General features: G+C 37.6%; 1 pseudogene; it reads right to left on the bottom strand.

The window, feature by feature from the left end:
* Positions 1-7,883: 7,883 nt before the first annotated feature.
* Positions 7,884-24,847, bottom strand: part of LOC110678098 — a 53,583-nt pseudogene continuing 36,619 nt past the window's right edge.

Genomic DNA, 24,847 nt, shown 5'->3' with positions numbered 1-24,847 from the left:
TCAGAGTTGAATTTTCCACATTATGTTAATGTTGAGCTTATACTATACATGGTAAGGTGTCAAGTCATGTCCCGGTCAACCAGTCAGTGATTTTCGTTTTGAACCGTTAGCGATCGTCATCGTTGGTCAAAGATCTATAAAGAATTATGAAGACTGGTTGGTGATTCAATAAGGTTCGACTCCTTGTTATCCTCAAATCAATTGGAGTTTTCAAACTTAGCATAGCCTGTTGGACAAGATTGGCCCATCCTTCAACAATCGTGAGTTGTTTTGGCCACGTCCTAGCAACAACCAGAATTTGTGACTAGTTGAATACGTACTTAAGAGAGTTGCAAAGACCTCTGCTTTTTCTATATAACATGGCATCAAAGAATTTCCTATGTAAATTTGATAGACATAGGGGCTTTCCATTATTAACGTCAGACAATTTTGGCGGTATCTCGATCCCCCTCCCCCTCTGGTATGATTTTTTTAATGGACGATCCCATATATGTTCAGTTTTTTTTTTATAAGAGATGCACTTGGGAATGAACTCAAGAATGTTTGAGCAATGGCAAGAGCCGTGATCGAGTTCATTTTATTTATGATAAGACTTTCGACCCCGTAATATTTTGGACAGTTTTTTAGCATAGCATTATAGCAAACATGTTTAAATCCTGTTCCAAGAGGTAGGAGAAGATGTCCAGAAAAACTTAGCAATCTATAGAACATTTTGTAACCTCCATATAATAAGTCTGCATCGAGGAAGAGGGAAAAGGGCTGAAGTGGCTGACAATTTGAGAAACTGTTGATACTGGACGTTTCCACGTCACGCACGTTCACATCCCTAATTTGCTGGGACCTTAATCTTTGAGCAGACCAGAACCCATTCCCCACATGGAGACTAAAAGTTTAATTAGGAGCCTTAAACCAACAGTCATACGCTTATTCATAAAACTTTACAAAAAATTGTCTTACCAAAAAGTTCTAATTTGGTGATGCTTGTTCTTGAGTTTGTACATTTTTGTGTTTTCGATGATCTTCTATATAAATAAAAAAAAAAATGGAATGGTGTTTGAATGTCACGAAATGGCTTAAGAACGGACTAATAGACTTACACGATTATTTCACTGTTGCTGGCAAAACGAAGTTTGACGGGGCCACTAGTATTTAATATTATTTTTACTTAACAAAAAAAACTAGAACTTAACCCTCTAATGCCCAAATTTTTATTATCGATCTTAACATCATTTTTAGATATCTAAAATCGTTCTAAGCACGTACTGGACAATGATTTATTTTTATTCGCAAATTTATGAATTTTATAATTTTCCTTGATTTTATAAAAAATGGGAATATTTTTATTTTCTTATTTTTAATATACGGAAAAACAGGTTTGAAATTATTTTAATATTATCAAGCTCTTCTTCTGTGATAGGTTGATGGTAGAAACATATAAAAGGTACGATTTTTTATAATACACGTTAAATGAACCCCAGGCATTCGACGGTTATCTAAGAATACAATTTTTTTAACAATTTTCAATAATGCAAAAAGTTCCAAAAGTCATATTTTTTTTTACAGATGCGTGTTATGAGTCAAGGTTTAAGGTGAAGATAAATCGAAGCCCTAGTTCAAATTTTCAAGAGCACGGATCTGTAGAACCAAACCACTAGCTCGTGACCAATCGATGTTTGGTTCTCCAGATCCGTGCTCTTAAAAATTTGAACTTTGGCTTCGAATCATCTTCACCTTAAGCCAAAAATAAAATCATTTTGATTTCCGAGCCTCGAAAAAATACACAAAATTCCAAAGTGTACCCCGTCTAAAGGCGGGGTTGAGTATTAGAGGGTTAAGGTTAGTTCATTGCAAGTCTATTTGTGATCTTACGGTAAAGCTAAAAGCCGATGGTGACGCTGTTCTAGATTGGCGATTTGGTTGGTAGTAATAACTTTAGAAGAAGGATAACCACAATCTTTTTACTTATAAGATTTTGGCACAGGAAACCGTAAATATTTATTGCAGTTCGCAGTTTTCCTCAACATAACTCCGCATTCAATCGCCAATCGGGTGTGGCCAAAAATGCAAAAAAATCACAAAACAAATAAGTTCTCAGTTGATAATTGCGGAAGTGTTTATAAGAACACTATGCTGAGAAGAAGACTCTTTCTCAATTGAGATGTAATGCCATAAAGAAGATGAAGCAAGAAGATGAGGATGAATAGTAGAAAAAGAAGTTGTTTCTTGTTTAATTTTTCTTGAAAAAAAGAACGAGTTATTTTTACAAATATGACGCACCATATAATGTAAAATACATTTATGTTATTCTCATATTTAATATTTTATTACATTTATTGAAATTTTAACTAAGAAAACTAAAACTATTAATGATTTATTACAAAATTTTATTGATTGGTAGGAGTCTGCAATCAACTTTCATTACGAACCTATAAGTATGAACAATCTAAATGCTCCTCACAGCTCCTGAACATCAATTCTGTGCTTTTTTCTGATGAAAATGTGTATTATCCTGACAAAACTTAAATTTTCTTTTCAAATTTGTGAAATATTTTGTCTAAGAAAATTATTCCGTTTTTGTTACGGTTCCGTTTTTGTCAACTGAAAATTGCCGATCGTGTTGATAAAAACGGAACATACCTGTATTTTTGAAATCTATCGATAACATCATTTAGAACAGGAGGTGAGCTTGGCCCTACACTGGAATAATCTTCGAAAATTGTGCTAATTAACCATGATTTGAACCTATATATCTTAAGGTGTCCTCAGCCCCCCTACATACATGTAAACTTCAAAACGTTAAAACCTTATAACAGCAAGTTTCCTTAAGCGAGAATTGCCTAATTGACTGTGCATGTAGCTCACTATTGTTTTTAATTTCGGCCAAACGGAATTCGGCCAAATGACCCGGAACCAAAATAAAAAATATTCGCCTCTGTTTTTTGACCAGAATGAGATTGGGTCAGCGAATGTTTCAAGTGTTGACACACAGTGATCGCCGCCAAACAGTGGGTGTTGTGTGTCTGTCTTGTTTTCGTTCATGTCTCGTTATCTTCCGCAAACGGTAAATGTTATGCGTGTTGTATGAATGCAAGCGAATAAATGGGATGAAATTATGGCTCGTGTGTCAATGATCGTTAAATTTTTCAAAGCCTGGGTCGGATATTCATGACCCAAGATTGTACTCATAGTTCGATTTGTCGATTGCAGTTCATCGTTGGATATGAGTTCGTCTAGATATCAGCACTTAACTACTAATTCACGGATTAAAGCCACGTTCGCAAGGAATTTCGCAATCAACATCTGGTAGGCCGAGCTCTTGATCACTGGATAACCATGTTGGAGAGCATTTCATTGTTCTGGACAGGACATGTTGCAAGAATGCCAGACAGCAACCCTATAAAGATAGTGTTCGGTTCGGATCCGGTTGGTACAAGAATGCGTGGAGCGCAGCATGCTAGGTGGGCGGATCAAGTGCATCGATTTGGCGAGCGTGGGTCAGAACCTAGGATGGAGAGATGCGGCCACGAGCCGAGTATTGTGGCGTGAAATAGTTGATTCAGTCTTATCTGTTCAGATGTTAACTAAATAAATGAAACGAATTCTCTAAGTGTTCTTATGTTCCCAAGTAATTGATAGAGAGCTTTCTTTACCAATTGATAATATGTGCATTTATGTAATGTGTGGCAGGTATGATGATAGCCGAGAAAATTTTCATTCTGAGAAGATCCTTGAACGGTGGGATTTGAACCTAGGAACCTTAGCTTAGTATTGCTGAAAAACTGCGCGTTTACCGCTATGACTATCTGGGCTCCCATGTGCTAGACTTACACAAGTTTAATATTCTCGCATGCCCAGTTGTTATTACTGATGAGTCCTAGTAAATATTCTTGCCAAGAAACCTAATCAAGTGCAAGTTCAATAAAAATAATATTGACCTCCAACGCTTTTCAAACATCGCACTTCTTCGCAATCCACACATCCATCGGCGATTGCAAACTTTGCATTGGCACCACCTTTCGCTCCAGCATAATCTTCTTCAGCGCACTTCGCGTCCCATCGGATTCATGGGATATCTTCTTGCTTCGATAAATCCAATCTCACCGGAAATCCCGCCGCCATTCACGGGATGAAATCGTGCTTCGCATCCGTAACCACTGTGTAACACCCGCGCGCCGTCCGGGCTTATCACTATCGATGGCCGCTTTCATCAGTGGGATCCCTTTTCTCAAATTTTACGGCAAACCAATAATCAGGGTTCTGGAGACTGGCGAAGCTTCATATGTGTGCGAAAAATAATACACACCATCGTACACATATTGACTGACTGTCTGGACTGGTGCTTATTGAATTTCGCAGCTGCTACTCGGGAAAACGATGATACGCTCGTGTAATCCACCCTCAGCCTTCTTCATTTCTCTCAACGGACTGGAGATTCCTCCTGGGGTTGCCCATTAGAGCAGGGTTTCTCAACACGGATGGTCCACGGATCTCTGGGGGTCCGTGACAACTCTTTACTTTTTCAAATCGACGTAAGTAACCATTTTGCAGAGTCGAGAGTTGAAAGCTTCATTATTAAATGTATTAAATGCATCTGATTCTAAAAAAACAGAATCACATTTTATTCCCTCATTTAATTTTAATTTTTTTTTTCTAGGGGACCGCAGGATCTTCGTAGAACTTGAGAGGGAGCAGAGCTGCTTGCTGTCACTATCAACGCTTGAAATTTGCTGATTTGTACAGGCCGACTGCGATACAATTCGAATCATTCCGTATCACATCAACATCATGCTGTCTACTCCATCACCAGTGCATTGATGGCGATAGACTATGGATATCACTGATGGGTCAAGTTTAGCCTTAAATTAAGCAATTAAAATGGCAATTTATCGGTACGATATTCTTGATAGTGCTGCAGACGGATTAAAACTGTGTGTTGGTCACTGAAAAACATTAATAGCGTGGGTAATTACCACGTGATCACTCATTCTGCAGTGATTGTGATCTAGAGTGCGATGTCGCATCACCGCTCTTGGTTGTCAGATCAAAGTGATATTGATAGTTCGGATTTGATATTAATAGTTTTAGTCCATCAGCCATCAGCTGATATGACTGATATTGTGCAACTCTGAGAGGGAGCCACGGCTTCAGAAAGATTGGGAACCACCGCATTAGAGTCTGTATCTCCCTTCTGTTTGGGTATAGTTTGCCCGAAATGGAAAAGGAAGATTTTCCAGATAATTTCACTCCTTATTAAACACACGCAACCCTTCTTCGAACGCTGTTATGGCTTCTGATTCGGTTGTCATGTCCGCAGCTGGAAGAAAGTTTTCATCCCCAAACGGTAAAGATGGCAAGATGAAGGTCCTTAAAGGATAGTGATGGGTGATGGGGATCTGTGTGAAGGAAACGATAAAATCAACATCTGCTGACACTGATTGTCGGATGGCTGTAAATCAGGAGAAAGGATGATACAGATTGTTGTGTCATGTTCGCCAAATTGTTACCACGTGCCAGATTTCAAGTGAGAGAAAAAGCATCTTCTGTTCTTCGATTGATTATTTTATGGGAATGGGAGACATGTTCATATTATTGTGTTATTTTCATTTATTCTAACAATTGGAATGTTTCAAATGTTTCTTCGTTATAATTAGTTCCAGCATTCATACCATCTGCAAGTAATTCCTTGAACGGATACCTCACAACATTCGATACAAAACTTTTATATGAAACCCCGCACCTAAAGACAAACAATCTTCTCCTCCTCATCGTGCCAGCGCATCACTAACAAATGATACCGACCGACATCGGCAGACACAATCTCAGCATAATCCAAGCAATGTTAATTAAATTTTCTCTCTCCGAAAACTTCTTGGCCTCTCAAACAAAAACTACGCTCGTAGCTTACCGGAGCTCTTCTTAATTTCTCCTTATTACCGCCGCCAAAGAGTAATACTGTTCCTGCATCAGAAATCGACACAATACGATACCGGTTGTAGGGGAATGTAGGGTAATGAGATCAAAATCTATGGCTTCTGTCTTTTTATATCTGAATTTTGATTTCTATCTTTTGGCTTCTGACTTTTGACTTCTGACCTTTGGCTTCAGTCCTTTGACTTCTGACTTTTAACTTCCATGTCTTCTATGTTCTTAGTTATAAGTTCTAATTTCTGATTCCGAATTATAGCTTCTGACTTCTCTTTTTATCTTTTGCTCTTTGCCTTTTCCTTTTGATTCTTCTTACTTTTGATTTTTCTGACTTTAGAGTCTTCTGAAATGTTACTCTTTCGAATTTTTACTTGTATATTTTTTTTTACTCTTAAGCAGGCGTTGCAGAATTCGCTCTCATTTGAGTATGAAGCACGATCAAAGCAAGCAAAGACAAACATCCCATCTGTTGCGGTCCACGATCGTCATTGTATCGCAAGGTGTAACAAGTCTGATAAATGGAAGCAGCGAGCGAGAGCCCCAATGAGAGAGCGATGATAAAATCCATTTTTCTCGCTTGTTTACTGTTGGGGATAGGTGTTTTTCTTTAATGGCACGATAAACAATCCACGAACTTCCAATAGCAATAGTGTCCCCCAGGCTTGGAGCATATTTAGAGGGGTTTTATCATGCACTACTATCGCCCCAATCTGATCAAAGTTGTAGCAGTATACGATAAACAGTCTCTCATAATGTGCAGCATGTTATGATAGTTACAGAGAGCGATACGTGAGAGATTCTCTCAATTTTCTCAGGATTCAATCCCTGCTCTTATGACTTTAGGCTATTCTTTGTTTGAATTCTTTTAGATTCGGACTCGTCTAACTGTTAACTCTTCTGAATACTTTTTTTTTCCGATTTTTGACTCTTATGATATGTGTCTCTTCTAAAACTTGACTCACCTAACTTTTGACTCTTCCGATTTTTGGCTCTCTGAAATATTCTTACTTTTCTTATTTTTCTCTCTTGACTTTTTTATTGTTCCTCTTGACTCTTCTGGCCCTTCTGACTCTTTTGACTCTTTTGACTCTTTTGACTCTTTTGACTCTTTTGACTCTTTTGACTTCTGACTCTTAACTTCTGGCTTTTCTTAATTATCTGACTTCTTAATCTTTTAACTGGTAACTTCTGACTTCTGATTTTTCTGACTTTATACTCCATTGAATTTTGATTTCAGAGTTTAAATTTCAGACTCTTCTGACTTTTCTGTATCTTGTCTTTTTTGACTTATGAATCCTCTGACTTCTGGCCTTCGATTTCTGACTTGTGGCTCTTTTGACTTCACACTCTTATGAATTCTGACTTTTGACATCTGATTTCTGACTTTAAAATTCTAGATTATGACTACTGAGTTCCCCTTTTGGCTTTTGACTCTTCTGACTTTTGTATCTTCTGAATTTTAACACTTCTTATTTTCGGCTATTTTGAGTTTTGGCTTCTATGACTTTTGACTCTTCTGACCACTGAATCTTCTGACTTCTCTACTTTTTGACTCTTCTGACTTTTATGACTTCTGACTATTCTTACTTTTCACTCTTCTGACATTAGACTCCTCTAACTTTTTCCTCTTCTACTTCTTCTGATTCTTCAGACTTTTCTCACTATTCTAATCCTTTGATTCTACTGATTTTTGACTCCTTTTACACTTGACACTGCTGACCCTTCTGACTCATCTGACTCTTTTGAATTTTATGACTCTTCTAAGTTTTTTGACTTGTCTAACTCATCCGTTTTGTTCTGGCTTTTGACTCTACTGATTTTGATTTCTCTAACTCCTCTGATTCTTTGAACTCATCTGACTTTTCTTGCCCTTGTAACTCATCAGAATTTCCTGACTCTTCGGACTATTCTGAACCTTTTGGCTCTTCTGAATCCTCTGACTCTTCTGACTCTTCTAACTATTCTGATTCTTCTGACTCTTCCGACTCTTCTGACTATTTTGATTCTTCTGATTCTTCTGACTCTTCGGGATCTTCAGACTATTCTAACTCTTCTGATTTTTCTGGCTTTTGTCTCTTCTGACCCTTTTGACTCTTCTGACTCTTCTAATTATTCTCATTCTTCCGACTCTTCTGACTCTACTGAATAATCTGACTCTCCTAACTCTTCTGATTCTTCTGACAATTCTGACTCTCCTGACTCTTCTGACTATTCTGACTCTTCTTATTCTTCTGACCCTTCTGACTCTTCTGACTATTCTGATTCTTCTGACTCTTCTGACTCTTCTGACTCTTCTGAATCTTCTGAATCTTCTGAATCTTCTGACTCTTATGACTCTTCTAACTCTTCCGACTCTTCTGACTCTTCTGACTCTTCTGACTCTTCTGACTCTTCTGACTCTTCTAACTCTTCCGACTCTTCTGACTCTTCTGACTCTTCTGACTCTTCTGACTCTTCCGACCCTTCTGACTCTTTTGAATCTTCAGACTATTCTGAGTCTACTGATTTTTCTGACTGTTCTGAGCCTCCCAAAACTTTTGAATCTTTTGAATCTTCTGAATCTTTTAAATGTACTGAATCTTCTAAATCTTTTGAATCTTCTGAATCTTTTGAATCTTCTGAATCTTTTGAATCCTTTAAATCTTCTGAATCTTCAGAATTTTCTGAATCTTCTCAAATCTTTCGTATCTTTTGACTCTCATGACTCTTCTGACTCTTCTGGCTCTTCTGACTCTTTTGACTCTTCTGGCTCTTCTGACTCTTCAGACTATTTTGAGTCTACTGATTCTACTGACTGTTCTGAGTCTTCCAAATCTTTTGAATCGTTTGATTCTTCTGAATCTTTTAAATCTTCTGAATCTTCTGAATCTCCAAAATATTCTGAATCTTTTGAATCTTTTGAATCCTCTGAATCTACTTAATCTTCTCAATTCTCTGAATCTTCTGAATCTTCGGGAACGGCGTGTTATAATATGTTATTTTTGATGGGTAGTTCTAATGCAAAGAAATATCATAACAAGCTGCTTGGCTTTGTTGAAGATATTGACTTTATTGGAATCGATCGCAGGGTCATGCTTCTGAAGAGGTTTGAAGTGTCTTCAGATACATAGGATCCATCAAGACGAAGTACATGGTTACAGATAGAGATACAGATAAATCTGGTGGCATTGGCGCTGAGGTCGTATTTGAATGAAGGTATTGAATAATTTGGTTATCTAGGAAAAAAACTTGTGACATCTGACAAAAACGAGTTGCCGCTACAAATAGGGCCTTTTACGGAAGACGTAACCAAATTAGGTCCCACAACCTGCAAATGGAAGCAAAATTCGTCGTATGTAAAACGTTTATACCATCGGTGGCGCTTTCTTCTGACATGACTTTTCATTATTAGCCTTTGACACATGACTTCTAACTTCTTGACTTCCTGTCTTCCTGTCTTCCTGACTTCCTCACTTCTTGACTTCCTGAATTACTGACTTCCTGACTTCCTGAGGTCTTGACTTCCTGACTTTTAACTTTTGACTTCTGACTTCCTGACTTTTGACTGCTGACTTTCTGATTGCGGACTGTTTGACTTCCTGACTTCTTGACTTCCTGACTTCCTGACTTCCTGAATTACTGACTTCATAACTTCCTGATTTCCTGACCTCTTGACTTCCTGACTTCTTGACTTTCTGACTTACTGACTTCTTGGCATCCCAACTACATGACTTCCTGACTAATGATTTGTTATTCTGAACATCTGATTTCTGACTTCTGATTTCTGCCTTCAGACTTCTGATTTCTGACTTGTGATTTCTGACTTCTGACTTCTGGCTTCTGACTTTTGACTTTTTGACTTTCCGACTTCCTGACTTCCTGACTTTCTGACTACCTAACTTTCTGACTTCGTAACAGACTTCTGACTTCTGACTGCTGACTTCTGACATCAAACTTCCTGGTTTCCTGACTTCCTGACTTCCTGACTTCCTGACAGACTTTTGACTTCTGACTTCCTGACTTCCTGAGTTTCAGACCTTTTGACTTCCTGACTTCCTAACTTCCTCACTTCCTGACTTCCTGACTTCATGACTACCTAACTTCCTAACAGACTTCTTGACTTTCTGACTGCTGACTTCTGACTTCAGACTTCCTGAGTATCTGACTTCCTGACTTCCTGACCTCTTGACTTCCTGACTTCCTGAATTCCTGACTTCTGATTTTTGACTTCTGACTTCTGATTTCTGCTCTCTGGCTTGTGACTTCTGATTTTTGCCTACTGACTTTTGATTTTTGACATCGGACTTCTGATTTCTGACTTCTGACTTCTAATTTCGGACATCTGATTTCTGCCTTCTGACTTTTGATTTTTGACATCTGGCTTTTGACTTCTGACTTATGATCTCTGATTTATGACTTTTGATGTTTGACATCTGACTTCTGAATTCTGACTTCTGATTTCTGCCTTCTGGCTTGTAATTTCTGACTTATGATTTCTAGCTTCTGATTTCTGCCTTCTGACTTTTGATATTTGATTTTGAACATCTGACTTCTGATTTCTGACTTCTGACTTCTGACTTCTAACTTCTAACTTCTGACTTCCTGACTTCTGACCTCTGATTTCAGCCTTCTGACTTTTGATTTTTGACTTCTGACTTCTGACTTGTGACTTGTGACTTCTGATTTCTGGCTTCTGATATCTGCCTTCTGAGTTTTGATTTTCGATTTTCGACATCTGACTTCTGACTTCTGAAGTCAGACTTGTGACGTTTGATTTCTGACTTTTGATTTTGAAATTCCGACTTCCTGACTTCCTGAATTCCAGGCTTCCTGACTTCCAGACTTCTGATGTTTCATTCAGAACATCTGAATTCTGACTTCTCAGTTCTGACTTCTGACTTCTGAGTTCTTGCTTCTTAGTTTTGACTTCTGGTTTAGAACATCTTTCTTTTGACTTCTGGCTTTTGTCTTCTGACTTCTGAGTTCTGTCTTCTGAATTCTGAATTCTGACTTCTGACTTCTGACTTCTGAGCTCTGACTACTGACTTCTGACTTCTGACTTCTGACTTCTGACTTCTGACTTCTGACTTCTGACTTCTGAGCTCTGACTTCTGACTTCTGACTTCTGACTTCTGACTTCTGACTTCTGACTTCCGACTTCTGACTTCTGACTTCTGACTTCTGACTTCTGACTTCTGACTTCTGACTTCTGACTTCTGACTTCTGACTTCTGACTTCTGACTTCTGACTTCTGACTTCTGACTTCTGACTTCTGACTTCTGACTTCTGACTTCTGACTTCTGACTTCTGACTTCTGACTTCTGACTTCTGACTTCTAACTTCTGACTTTTGGCTTCTGAGTTCTGAATTCTTACTTCTGTGTTCTGACTTCTAGTTTAAAGCTTCTGACTTCTGACTTATGACTTCTTACTTCTGACTTCTGACTTTTAATATCTGACTTTCGACATTTAACTTCTGAAAGCCTGTTTTCGATGATTCGGAAATTCATATTCTAGAAAAAAACAACGCAACCACTGCATCCTTCGACCCCTCTCTTCCCTGCAGACAAAACAAAACGAGGCCAGTAAAGTTCTTCGCTCTCATCATCAGCAGTAGCGATCGCCAACTTCAATGTTAACCCACAAACGAGTTAATTTGTTTTTTCTTCCACTCGACTGCTCGCTGCTGGCTGCTATGGAAGGGGTTCCGGTTCGGGCTCGAGTTGAAAACTTTATTCCCAGCTTTTCCATCAGCTTCCCATCGGTGTCGGGGAGGGATTGGTGCTTCAATCCACCGCGTGCAAGGGACTGGAAGTGAAAGGTTGATGAATAAATTCTAATTAACTACCATCGATAAATCAGGAAGTTTGCATCTGGGGCTGCAGGGATTCCCAAGGAGTTACGTTATATTTCGAGTACAGTGGATGCGAGTGAATACATTCTAACGGCAATTTGATAGCTTATTAAACTTTCTTTTAAAGAATCAGTTTGTAAAACTAGGAAATTTAGTCCGCTTAAATTTTCCTTTTCAAAGCTAGCTAGTAATAATCTCATCTGGCAAACTTTAACAAATTGTTTTTCTGCGGAACAAATAAGAATATCAGGTCACCAAGCTGCCTTCACGAAGATCATCACAGAGATCTGGAGGATTCCATCAAAGTCTCCACAGGAGCCTTCACTGATATCTTCATAGAAGTATGAAATATGTGCTGCAATATTTGCATTTGGAGTTTCTAAGAAACTTTTTGATGTTTACGGACAGCCTTGATGATCAGACTGCCAACGATTATGCTTAATAACAGCAGAAAATCATAAATTCAATCCTGATCCCGTCTCTTTTTCCGTACTTTGAAGGACTAGATATAATATATTTATTGCTTACTTTTTTTATCAATATACATCGTATATAAGATCATAGATCGCTACAAACAAAGTAGGACAAGAAACCGTTCGGTTCACTCTCCATACCCATGTATTTCCTTACGCCTGGTATATATGCAATCTGCTAACCAAAATAAACTCTTGTAACAAATAGCCTTACCTCAAATAATCATCCATTCGGAGTAGATTCGACGAAACGAATTGTAGTTCGTTAAGAAGAGATAAAAAATATATACACCACTGGAGGCATGTCTAAACTACACCTGATAAAATTACGTCCCAAGAAAGTTAAGCTTCTCCAGTTGGCCAGTTCTGTAGTATCGAAATAACAAAAAAACATTCATGCCACACCATCAAATAGATGCCGAAGATTGATTAGAAGCTCAAGATAAGAGAAAATCTTCAAACCGAATGACTCGAGATTCTCGAGATAAAAGTTTTGTTAATCGTTTCGTTGCCACCTTTTTTTTTTTTTTCTCCGAATACCTAGAGCTGGATTATCATCTAACTACAGCATGAGCATGATGATGGTACGGTAGAATTGCTCTTGCTCTTTCAAGTTGCCAGCCATGTCATAATTAGCTTTCGCCGGAGCAACCCCTTAAAGGTTGATTGGTAGATAGAATGGAAGGGCGCAAAACTTTCCAAATGAGTTCGGAACGGATTTCTGTGGAACTGACTGAGTTGTGGGTTTGTTTTAATTGCTTTATGAAACCATTGAAGTTATTTACAATTGTAGACATTTTCAGTTTATTCTTTTTATTACGGTCATCGAAAAAGGGGAAGAATGTTAGTTAGATAACCGTTGTTACTAGAGACCGAGTATACCTCTGCATCTCCACAGGTGTCATAGAAAGGATATTGGTTTAGTGGGATAAGGTGTAGATCTGGGCGTCACCAATGTTTGGTGATACGATCCATGATATAATCACGCCTAACCGAATTCACGAAAAAAAATCGATAATCGCATTGTACGCCGAACAAGTGTTCGTCACTCGCCCACGCAAGAGCAAAGAAGGTTTTTTTTAATTGTTTATTTCATTAAAGTTAAGAATATACAGAGATTTTTATCCATAACATAGCGTAACTTATACATAATTATGTTAACACATTTATTTAAACTAGCACACATTACAAAACTTTCCGAAATGTTGCTTAAAAGCAACTCTATGGTTCCAACGCATCTCTCGTAGTTGCTTTTTAAAACTGTACAAACCCCCTTCCTTATACAGATTAAAACTAATTGCCCTACACACAATAAACAAGGCCATTTTTTGTCTACTATTTTTGGGATTTATCTTCCACGATAAAATATTTTCCGCGTTTTTGAATTTGATTTTGAGATGGTTTCTTAGAACTTCTTTTGTCCATTCCGGGTTTGATGTCTTCAGTAAAGTTATTCAACAGATCAAGGACTATCTGACAATGAGGGGCCTTCCTTAACATAGTGGTTAGATTCCGCGGCTACATAACAAAACTGAAGGTGTCTGGGTTCGAATCCCGGTCGGTTCAGGATCTTTTCGTAATGGAAGTTTCCTTGACTTTCCTGGGCATAGATAATCATCGTACCTGCCACACTATATACGAATGCAAAAACGGCAACTTTGGTAAAGAAAGCTCTCAGTTAATAACTGTGGAAGTGCTCATTGAATACTAAGCTGAAAAACAGGTTCTGTCCCAGTGAGGACATAATGCCAAACATAACAAAGGTTCATTCACATATTTCATAACGCTAAAAATTGCTATTTTTGTCACCCACCCACCCCCTTGGAAAGTATGTTGTATAAATGGTCGGTGTTCAGACAGACCGGACAAGATGATATTTTGACGTTCTAGAGAAACGTTCAGGACTCCATCATTTCTGATTTTTTGGATGCTATTTCAGTACAGATGTATAATCAAATATATAAGTTTCTTTATAACAGCTAACAATGCAAACATTTTGACATTTCGAATGTCTGGGGTACATTTTCCTGGAACCATCTTAAAAACACTTGGTCCAGTCTGTCTGAACACTGACCAAATGTTCTAAAGTTTTGTATGAGCCATTACATCAGCAGGACATCCTACCACCCCCTTCAGCATTACGAATATGGGAATGAGCCCCAAGATCAAGATCTTGAGGTTCAGCTAGAAGATGAGTGATACCTAAGTAATGATATACAGCAGATCAAGAGCTATCGGGAGGTAGAAAATCTAATAGGGAATTTACCCTGTAGATGGCACTCATAACTTTTTTTTTATACTCTGTGTCTCAAGATCTTTATTTTTAACTCAAGCTAGAATATGTGTGATACCGGCAACGTTATTCAGCGCTAATCAAGGGTAGAGAATAGGGGCCCAGATAGCCGTAGCGGTAAACGCGCAGCTATTCAGCATGACCACACTGAGGGTCGTGGGTTCGAATCCCGCTGGTCGAGGATCTTTTCGTAAAGGAAATTTTCTCGATTCCCAGGGCATAGAGTATCTTCGTACCTGCCACACGATATACACATGCAAAAAAGGTCAATTGGCAAAGAAAGCTCTCAGTTAATAACTGTGGAAGTGCTCATAAGAACACTAATCTGAGAAGCAGGCTTTATCCCAGTGGGGACGTAACGCCAGATAGAAGAAGAAGGGTAGAGAATATAATGACAGAATATAATGACAGAATATAATGAAAGAGAATCAAATAATTTTGAAATACATCCGCAAGGAAGCTTTTATAATACTTCTTTTACACTTCTATATGTCAAGATCCTGATGAGCGAAAAGACTGGGGTAAAATATTCAAATTAAAGTCGAAAACTAATTTTAGGGCAGCTTAGCTTAGCTTAGCTTAGACTGACTATACATATCAATGGTTGCTATTCCGTGATTGACTGAAGTCAGTGAAAATGCACAAATAATCAACTAGAAGTTCGGCTTGGATTGGCCATAGTCTTCTTCAGTGTGCATAATTCAGTGACTCTATTTATACAAGGTCAATAACAGCACCGGCCACGTCCTTGCAGTCAGGTGGAATTGAGGGAAGGAATGTTAGTGTGTAACCTTTGCTATTTGGAGACCGTGTTTGCCTCTGCATCTCCACAAAGGTTACTGGGAGGGATGTTTGTTAATGGCGAGGATCATTGGGTCAAAGGATTCACTTTGATAAGTGATTAGACCATGATAAATAGTTATTTGTCAAATATAAATATGCTTTTATGACAATATTATTTTTCCTTTGAAGCTTACAAGCAATACAACATTTGAGTTAAAACAGAATTCATTTTTATCGAATTATATCCAAATTATTCCAATTTGTGTATGTTCCAATTCTAAATGGGCCACACCTTGTAAGACTTCATGCTATCAAAGACATCAACGTTCTAGCTAATAAGGAACTTGAGGTGCAAAATATTGAAGAAAATTTGTCATTTCCGCCCCTAGCGGATGTGTTTCCATCACATTTTCTATTACAAGACAGCCCTTGATTTACTGATCAGCTTTACTGGTTACACTAACCTTCTGGCCGATAAGAACCTTGAGATACAGATAATTAAAGATAATTTGTTACTCGTTATTAGTTGGGAATTTTACCGTAGGCGCGAGCTCAAAAAAAAAGTTATTATACGGAGCACAACTCTTAGATACGAGGTTAAATATATCTCAAGGTACTGAAGATTTGGAAGACTGATCAGTTCAGCAAAGTTGCTGCTGAATCAAAGGCTATACACTGCTTGTATGCTTAACTAAAAAAAACTGCCATTAGGAGGAACTGATGAGCTTCAGAGTTAAGAGTTGAGAGTTGATTAAGCTTAATAAGCTCATTAATCTCAAGTTTGAGTTATGTTAAAATTCTTCAGGTCAGTTGTCTTCGACGAAATTGTTCATTTGTTCAAAGGCTACAGATTGCTTGTTGAGTTGTTGTGATTTTTCCGGTAGGAGGTGCTAGTGAGCATTACAATCAAAAACTCATGTATGTCAGGATGCAGATCATATAGCTGGCTGGTGTTTTTAGAAAAGTTACTGGTTAAGTCAAGAGCCACAATTAGCAAACCTGACTAAAACGAAGTAGTGTCAATAGGTGGCACTAATGAGCATCAAATATTTCGAACCCGTATATTTCAAGATTCTTAACTCAATTTCGAAAAAGTTGTACCTTTGTTCCTCACTATTGAATTAAATCGAGTTAATACGTGGTTTCTCCATAATTTGGCATGGTCTTTCGAAAATATGATGAAGCAAACGAATAAAACCGGATACACGAAATTCAATGTTTCTCAACTGAGAAGCAACGAACATTCTTGTCGAAAATGTCCAAAAATAAGTTATCGGCATCTCACCGATGCTCCTACTTGTGGCAGAATAACGTAATAACACATAGTCCTGAACCTAACATCCTATTTTTCAGAAAACGTTCGCATAAAAGCAGTTTTGCATTATGACATATATTATGAACATATTTGATGCTCATAAGCGGCAAAACATTAACCTTGTCAGCCATTCCAAGAAAAAACGATCTAGTGGATCATCGAATTCTGTAGAAAATTTACTATTTTGTTCCTTATCCGAAATAAGGATACACGTTGTAGTGACTAGACCTTTTAAAAGAGCTGAATTTACACACTTTTCCGATCACGCTTCCCATAGAAATTCGATCGAGTTAGACTAAATAATTAACACTTTCTTCATCATCTTAAAACCACGTTATTCTTCCCAAAACACATCAACAAACTGATTCCTCTTTTCCTTTCGTAAAACCTATGCTTACTATCATCTGAATTGATTCCTTTTTCAGTGCTAGTTGAACGGTTCGTTGGCTCACGAACATTTTTTGTTTTAACTATACTCTGCTTCTAACTTCCCTACATTCCATAATTCCATAATTCATAATCCCTACATTCACCCCTTCCTCTACTCTTAGTACATAAATGTTATTTAAAATTTAGTTGCATATGCAATTATTTGATAATGATGAAAAGCTTTCTTCTGGTAGGTCACCAATTCCAAGTTTCATCATTACGATTCCGCTATCTGTTATAAAACTGTTAACTTGAATCTTGATATGATCCTGAAAAGAAAAAAAAAAGTAAATTCAGTATTGTCCAAACAGCTTTATGAATTCTTTGAGTAGTGTTCGTTTCCTGTATCCATCACGATTGAAGATATCAGCAGCTGCGGTTTTTCAACGTTTGATTCAAATTGTTTCTTCTTCGGATACCTACTTCTCATAATATTCCTCAACACCAAAATGAGCATAAAAATAAAAATCTTCTAAAATTACAATAACAAAAAACGCTTTAAACATTTTAATACCATATTATACTAAGTATCTATGCTTTTGCAATGTTACTTTGGAAAGAACTTTCCAGACTCGTGACGTTAAAATGAGCATAACACATCGAAATCTTCTAAAACTTCAACTGCAAAAAACGCGTTAAACATTCCTTTTTATTTTAATTTCTTCATTAGTATTATTCCAAACATTACATTCATTTCTTATATATAGGTGTTCAGTGTTATTAGACAACACTATCAACCTAATTTGGTGAAATAAATTTAAGATTTTATCAACATTTTGTTAACAACATATTACATTTCATTTGCTGTAGCAATGCAGATTTTTTACAGGTAATTTGATTTCACCTGCTTATAAGAGAAAAAAAAAACGCTTTGAATATAGTTAACCTAAACATATAACGCATTAATCGTGGCAATAGAAGATTGTAACGATTTTTGCCTGAAATTATAAATTATTTTATTTGACATTTGTTCCAATGTTTCAAAATTGGATATTCTATGTAACTCATTGGTACTATACCAGGGAGGAAGTTTCAGAATCATTTTAAAAATTTTATTTTGAATTCTCTGCAGAGCTTTCTTCCTGGTATTACAACAGCTAGTCCATATTGGTACAGCATACAACATGGCTGGCCTGAAAATTTGTTTGAATATCAAAAGCTTGTTATTAAGACAAAGTTTTGATTTTCTACTAATAAGGGGATAGAGACATTTTGAAAGCTAAATTCTTATCTAGCATGAGCACTAGATACTTAACTTCATCTGACCAATTGCGTTAAACATTCCAATTCTATTGAACTGGCTATACCTATTTTGAAAACCTGAAAGTATAATGGAAGAGTTTTCCAGGTTCACAATGTCAATGTGATCATAGGAGAACGAGATTTTCTAAAATTTCAACAGCTCAAAATGTTTTACACATTCTTATTCTATGTAACTGGTTATCATTGTTCTCAAAATGCTGTTTCGTAAAAAGTTGTTCACACTAATAACGTAAAAGTGATCATAATATATTGAAATTTTCCAAAACTGCAACAGCCGAAAACGCTTTAACATTTTAACTCTATTTAATTGTCTATCTGTAATTTCAAAATATTACTTCGGAAAGAGTTTTCCAGGCTTATAACCTGACAGTGAACATGAGAGATTGAAAAGTTCCGAAACTTCACCTGAACAAAACGTTGTACAGATTCGAATTTTATGTCACTAATTCTATGTTGGCAAAATGCTACTTTGAAAAGAGTTTTCCATGCTCATAACGCTCATTTGCAGCCAATCTCTTGAGAAACTTGCTTTTTTGCCGGTTGCCTTCTCAGGGGTCTCACTTTTAATAATTTACCTTATCAGATTTAGTTTTATCAGACTAGTTTTTTTTTTGCATATCCTCTTAGATGACTCGATTTTTTGGTAGCTACCCTCTCGAGGGACTCACTTTTTTTTAGCTTACTTTCTGTACCGTTTCAATTCAGCTACTCTCTTATGAGACTCTTTCAAAACAGTTATTCTGATCTCAATTATGAACTTATTTATTATATTCATTTTTATTACTGTTTTAAATCGAATTCACTCAAATTTTTAAAATGTTAATTTTAGCAATTTGTATGCATCGATTTTTATTTCTTTTAAATAATAAAAACGTTTAAGCTTAGTATTCTATTTTCTCTATCTATTTTTCAATGTGTGCATAACTGATCGAAAACTTCCAATATTTAAAGAGCATAATATGCTTTACACTTCCTAATCCTTTGTAACTGGTGATCTATTTTCTTAGCATACTACCTATAAAAGTTTTTTTTAAGCTCTTTACCCTTTTCTCATTCTGTGTTAATGGTTATTTATGTAACGTAAATACTTGTCCTTCTAGCTCATTGCATTAAAGAGAGTATGAGAGATCGAAATCTGTTAAAGTTTCAATTACAAAAATTGCTTTATTCATTATCATCATATTTTTATTAATTATCTTTTTTATAATGTTACTTTGGGGCCCAGATAGCCGTAGCGGTAAACGCGCAGCTATTCAGCAAGACCATGCTGAGGGTCGTGGGTTCGAATCCCGCTGGTCGAGGATCTTTTCGTAAAGGAAATTTTCTCGATTCCCAGGGCATAGAGTATCTTCGTACCTGCCACACGATATACACATGCAAAAATGGTCAATCGGCAAAGAAAGCTCTCAGTTAATAACTGTGGAAGTGCTCATAAGAACACTAATCTGAGAAGCAGGCTCTGTCCCAGTGGGGACGTAACTCCAGAAAGAAGATAATGTTACTTTGGCAGAAAGGGGACTCGCTTTCTGTAAGATATTCTCTCAGAGCCCTCGCTGTTTTGGCCAATTAATTTAGGAGACTCGTTTCATGTAAGCTATTTTCTCAGGGTTCTGGTCCATTTTTACAGTGGTTATTTCAGAAAACTCACTTTGTCACCTATCAATTTAGGTAGTCACATTATTACTGTTATTTATTCACAGGTCTCCCTATTTTTCTCTTCCCTTTCAAGAAACTCACTTTATCTCAATTACTCTCTCATTATATTCACTTTTTGTTAGCTACTCTTAAGGTGGCTTATACTCTTTTTAAAATTTGATTTAACTACGGTCTTAAGAGACACGCTTGATTTACCTATTCAGTTTATTCTTTAATTACCTTTCATAGTCGCCCTTTTTAAAAAAAATCTCTTTTGCCAGTTACCCTCTCAGAAGATTCACTTTTATCAGATACTTTCATAGGAAACTCACTCTTATCTAAAACAATTACCCTTTAAGGACACTCACTTTGTGCAGCTTTCCTCTCATAAGACTCGCTTTGTATGAACTACCCTCTCAGTGGACTCGTTTTTTTTATCGTTTACCCTCTCAGGGGACTTGCTTTCCTAGCTACTCTCTCAAGGGACTATTTTTCTATTAGCTACCCTCTCAGGGGACTAGCTCACTTGCTCTTTTGTAACTTACCCTCTCAGGGGACTTGATATTTTCATAGCTTACCCTCTCAGGGGACTTGCTTCTTTTCGTTTATCCTCTCAGGGGATTCACTTTTATCAGATACTTTCATAGGAAACTCGCTCTTATCTAAAACAATTACCCTTGAAGGACACTCACTTTGTGCAGCTTTCTCTCATGAGACTCGCTTTGTATGAACTACCCTCTCAGTGGCCTCGTTTTTTTATAGTTTACCCTTTCAAGGAACTTGCTTTCCTAGCTACCGTCTCAGGGGACTATTTTTCTATGAGCTACCCTATCATGGGAATCGCTTTTCTAGCTCACTTGCTCTGTTGTAACTTACCCTCTCAGGGGACTCGATATTTTTTGTAGCTTACCCTCTCGAGGGATTTTTTTTTATAGTTTTCACTCTTAGGTAACTCGCACTCTGTTTTTTTTTTTTTTTTCCTCATCTGTAGAGCCTTTTAACCACTGCTTCCATTATTTAGGAATATTGTGGTATGACCCATATTTTATTTGGTGCTCATCAAATATCCTTTCACAATTGAGATGTGATAGACATTGGTTGATGTGTCACACTGTCCCAACTGGGCACAACTCGTTTTATAAAGTCTATTACCCTATTATGACTACCTTGCCAAATTTCCAAGGGCTCTAATAACCCTTTTCCAAATGTTAACGTTCGTTGATTAAGCAATGCTCCGCAGATGCAGAGTAAATGCTCAGCAGTTTCGTCTTCAGCTTGACAAAAACGACACTCAGAGGATTGTATTTTTCCTATATTTTTAAGATGATACCTACTTGGGCAGTGACCGGTCATCAGGCCAGTTATTACCCTAAGATTTCCTTTATTAAGATTCAGTATAGCCCGGGCTTTAGCTAGACTGGGTTTTATGAATCTTTTCGCTTGCTTGGATGTATCCGTGGCGTTCCAATTGGATTCTACCATGGACATTTCCCAATTTTTCAGTTTCATCCTGAGAGTGCACTCAGGAATACCACAGAACGGTTCAGGACCGATAAAGCTCGAAGCTGCACCCTGTCTTGCTAGATTGTCGGCGATTTCATTCCCCTCAATTCCACAATGGCCGGGCACCCAGTACAATGTAACTTCGTTCCTACTGGCCAATTGCTTCAAAGAAAGAATGCATTCCCACACTAACTTTGATCTACATGTGAATGCCTTTAGAGCATTCAAAGCTGCTTGACTGTCTGAGAAAATACAGATCTTTGCAAACCTATAGTTTCTTTTGAGACAAACATTTGTACAGTCAATGATGGCTTGTATTTCAGCTTGGAACACAGTGGGACTGCGCCCCATAGCGATTACCTTGCTGATACCAGGGCCGAAAACTCCAGCTCCGGTATTGTCGCCCATCTTTGACCCGTCGGTATAAAACACAATAGAACCTGCACGTAAACTTGGCCCACCAGAATCCCAAGTATAGCGGCTTGGTTTAACCACTTTAAAGGGAACATCATAGTTGGTCTTCGTTGTCATCCAATCTTCTATTGTTTTGTTATCTGAATTCAAATTGAATTCCTTGATGATTTTCATGTGACCAATCAAATCACCATCTAGTATTTTATTATAACGAATAAACTGCAAGGCATTTTTTGCAGCTTGCAGTTTAATGAATTGATGCAAAGGCAGTATATTAAGAAGGGCATCCAAGGCAACCGATGGTGTACTTTTCATTGCCCCTGTCATTGATATACAAGCAAGTCTCTGCAACTTAGCCAGCTTCTTCTGAGCGGTTACCTCATTTGTCTTGGGCCACCATACCAGTGAAGCATAACTAATTTTTGGTCGGACTATTGCTGAATAAATCCAGTTTACCATATTAGGTCGCAGTCCCCAAGTTTTTCCTAGGGCTTTATTGCAGACCCATAGGGCATTAGTACCCTTACTTATGACCTTGCTCAGATGAGAGTTCCAGTTCAATTTCTTATCCAAAGTAACACCAAGGTGTTTAACTTCTTCCGAAAATTGAATTTGAACTCCATTCAAAGAAGGCTGTATAAGCTTTACCTTTTTCCTTCTGGTAAAAGGCACGATAGTAGTTTTTGAAGGGTTTACGTTTAACCCCTCTTTCCTACACCATTTGAGAGTAATGTTTAACGCAGTTTGCAACCGATCGGAAATCGTGTTATCAAACTTTCCACGAACCAAGATGGCCACATCGTCGGCATATCCAATTACCTCAAAACCTTGATCTATTAAATTTCTAAGGAGTTCGTCTACTACAAGAGACCACAGTAAGGGCGATAACACTCCTCCTTGAGGACATCCCTTCGTAGATCTTATAGATATTTGCGCACCTCCTAGATCAGCAGAAATTGTGCGACCCTTGAGCATGGTCATAACCCATTCGATAACACTTTTATCCAAGCCCCTTGCTTCCATGGCTGAACTCATAGAGCTATAGGATGCATTATCGAATGCTCCTTCAATATCGAGAAAAGCAACCACGGCTATTTCTTTGGCTTCAAGAGATTTCTCGATTTTATTTACCAGCGACTGCAGCGCCGTAATGGTAGATTTACCTGATTGATACGCAAATTGGTATTTACAAAGAGGCATTTCTATTAAACTTGTTGACTTGATGAAGTCATCAATTATTTTTTCCATTGTCTTTAAAAGAACAGAGGAAAGGCTTATAGGTCTAAAGGCTTTGGGAGTTGTTTTATCCTTTCTTCCAGCTTTTGGAATGAAGACAACTCGAACCTTTTGCCACGCTTTTGGAATATATGAAAGCGCAACACTTGCTTTGAATATTTCGGTTAAGAGCGGACAAAGCGTCTCTTTTCCTTGTTGCAGTAAGGCTGGGAAAATATCATCTTTCCCGGCAGATTTGGAAGGCTGAAAAGAACTCAATGCCCATTCGACCCTCGAAGGCGTGAAGATTTCACAAGCTTTCTGATAGGCATTTATCGACCATACATGTCTTGCCTCATCTGAGACCTGTTCTTCATCCGAATATGGGATCGATTCAGGGAAATGAGTTCTCATCATTACTTCCAGTGTTTCAGAAGAGTCAACAGTATAACTGCCGTCTTCTTTTTTAAGGCAACCTAGACCATTTGAATGGTCTTTTGAAAGGACTTTGTGCAGCCTTGCAGCTGCAGGAGCGTTGTTGATGGTTTCACATACCCGTCTCCAGTCCTTACGTTTGGCGTGCCTTAGTTCTCTGTTGTATTCTGTTAGGGCTTTTTTGTATTCAACCCAATCTAAAGTGATCTTTGCTCTATTGAACAACCGCCTGGATTTCTTCCTCAATCCTGCCAGCTTGTCATTCCACCAAGGCACATCCCTGTTAGATGACCTTTGTTGAATAGGACAGCTAGCATGATAAGATGAGACCATTTGGTCAATGGTCCCATCAGAGGCATTTTCCAGTTGTGAAACAGTCGTGAACTGTTCACCGTTATACGAATTCTTATTCGTTAAATGAAAACGATAGAGATCCCAATTGGTTTTCTTCGGGTTTCTATAGCTTTCTGTTATTTCTGATCCAGCTTCAAAATCGAACCGGATTTGTTTATGATCTGACAATGATTCTTCATCAGAAACATGCCAGTTCACAATCTTCTCCGATAACAAGTCGCTACAGATCGTGAGATCAAGAACCTCTTGTCGGATAGAGTTTACAAAAGTAGGAGAATCACCTCTATTACATATGTCTATGTTGTTAGACGACATGTAGTTTAAAAGATCTTCTCCTCTTTTATTAATATCGGTGCTGCTCCAAATTGTATGATGGGCATTTGCATCGCACCCTATTATAAATTGGGCATTAATTTTCTTACAGTAGTTGACAAAATGAACGACAGAGCATGGAGGCACATCTTCAACATCTCCAGGAAAGTAAGCAGAAGCAATACATACCTCCGTTTTCCCACGGATAGTTGGCACCTCTACTTTGATCGCAACAATGTCTCTACGGATAAATTCTGTAATTGGGACAAATTTTGTGTCCCTATTTACAAGAATAGCCGTCCGTGGTTTGGACTGAGTTTCGTCGTACAAAACTCTACAACTGCTCGCACTCTGTTAGATTCCCTCTCGGGAAACTTACATTTCCATAGCATAGCCTCTCAGAGGACTCGTTTTAATTTTGCTATTATGTTTAGTGGACTTTTTCAGAACAGTCAAACTACTATTTATTTATTATATTCAATTTATTTATTACCTTTTTTTGAAAATTTTCAACTTTACTCAAACTCAACCTGACAGAGCAAATTTAAAAAAAAAACTATGAATAAGCATAGAGTATACGTTGATTTTTATTTATTTTAAACATTAAAACCTGTCAGAATCGTATTCCATTTTCTCTATCTATTTTTTTATCTTTTCTATTATTAT

The sequence above is a fragment of the Aedes aegypti genome, chromosome 3 (assembly GCF_002204515.2).
Source record: "Aedes aegypti strain LVP_AGWG chromosome 3, AaegL5.0 Primary Assembly, whole genome shotgun sequence".
NCBI lineage: Eukaryota > Metazoa > Arthropoda > Insecta > Diptera > Culicidae > Aedes > Aedes aegypti.
The sequence above is the reverse complement of the archived record's forward strand: the minus strand, read 5'-3'. Positions and strand labels throughout refer to the sequence as shown.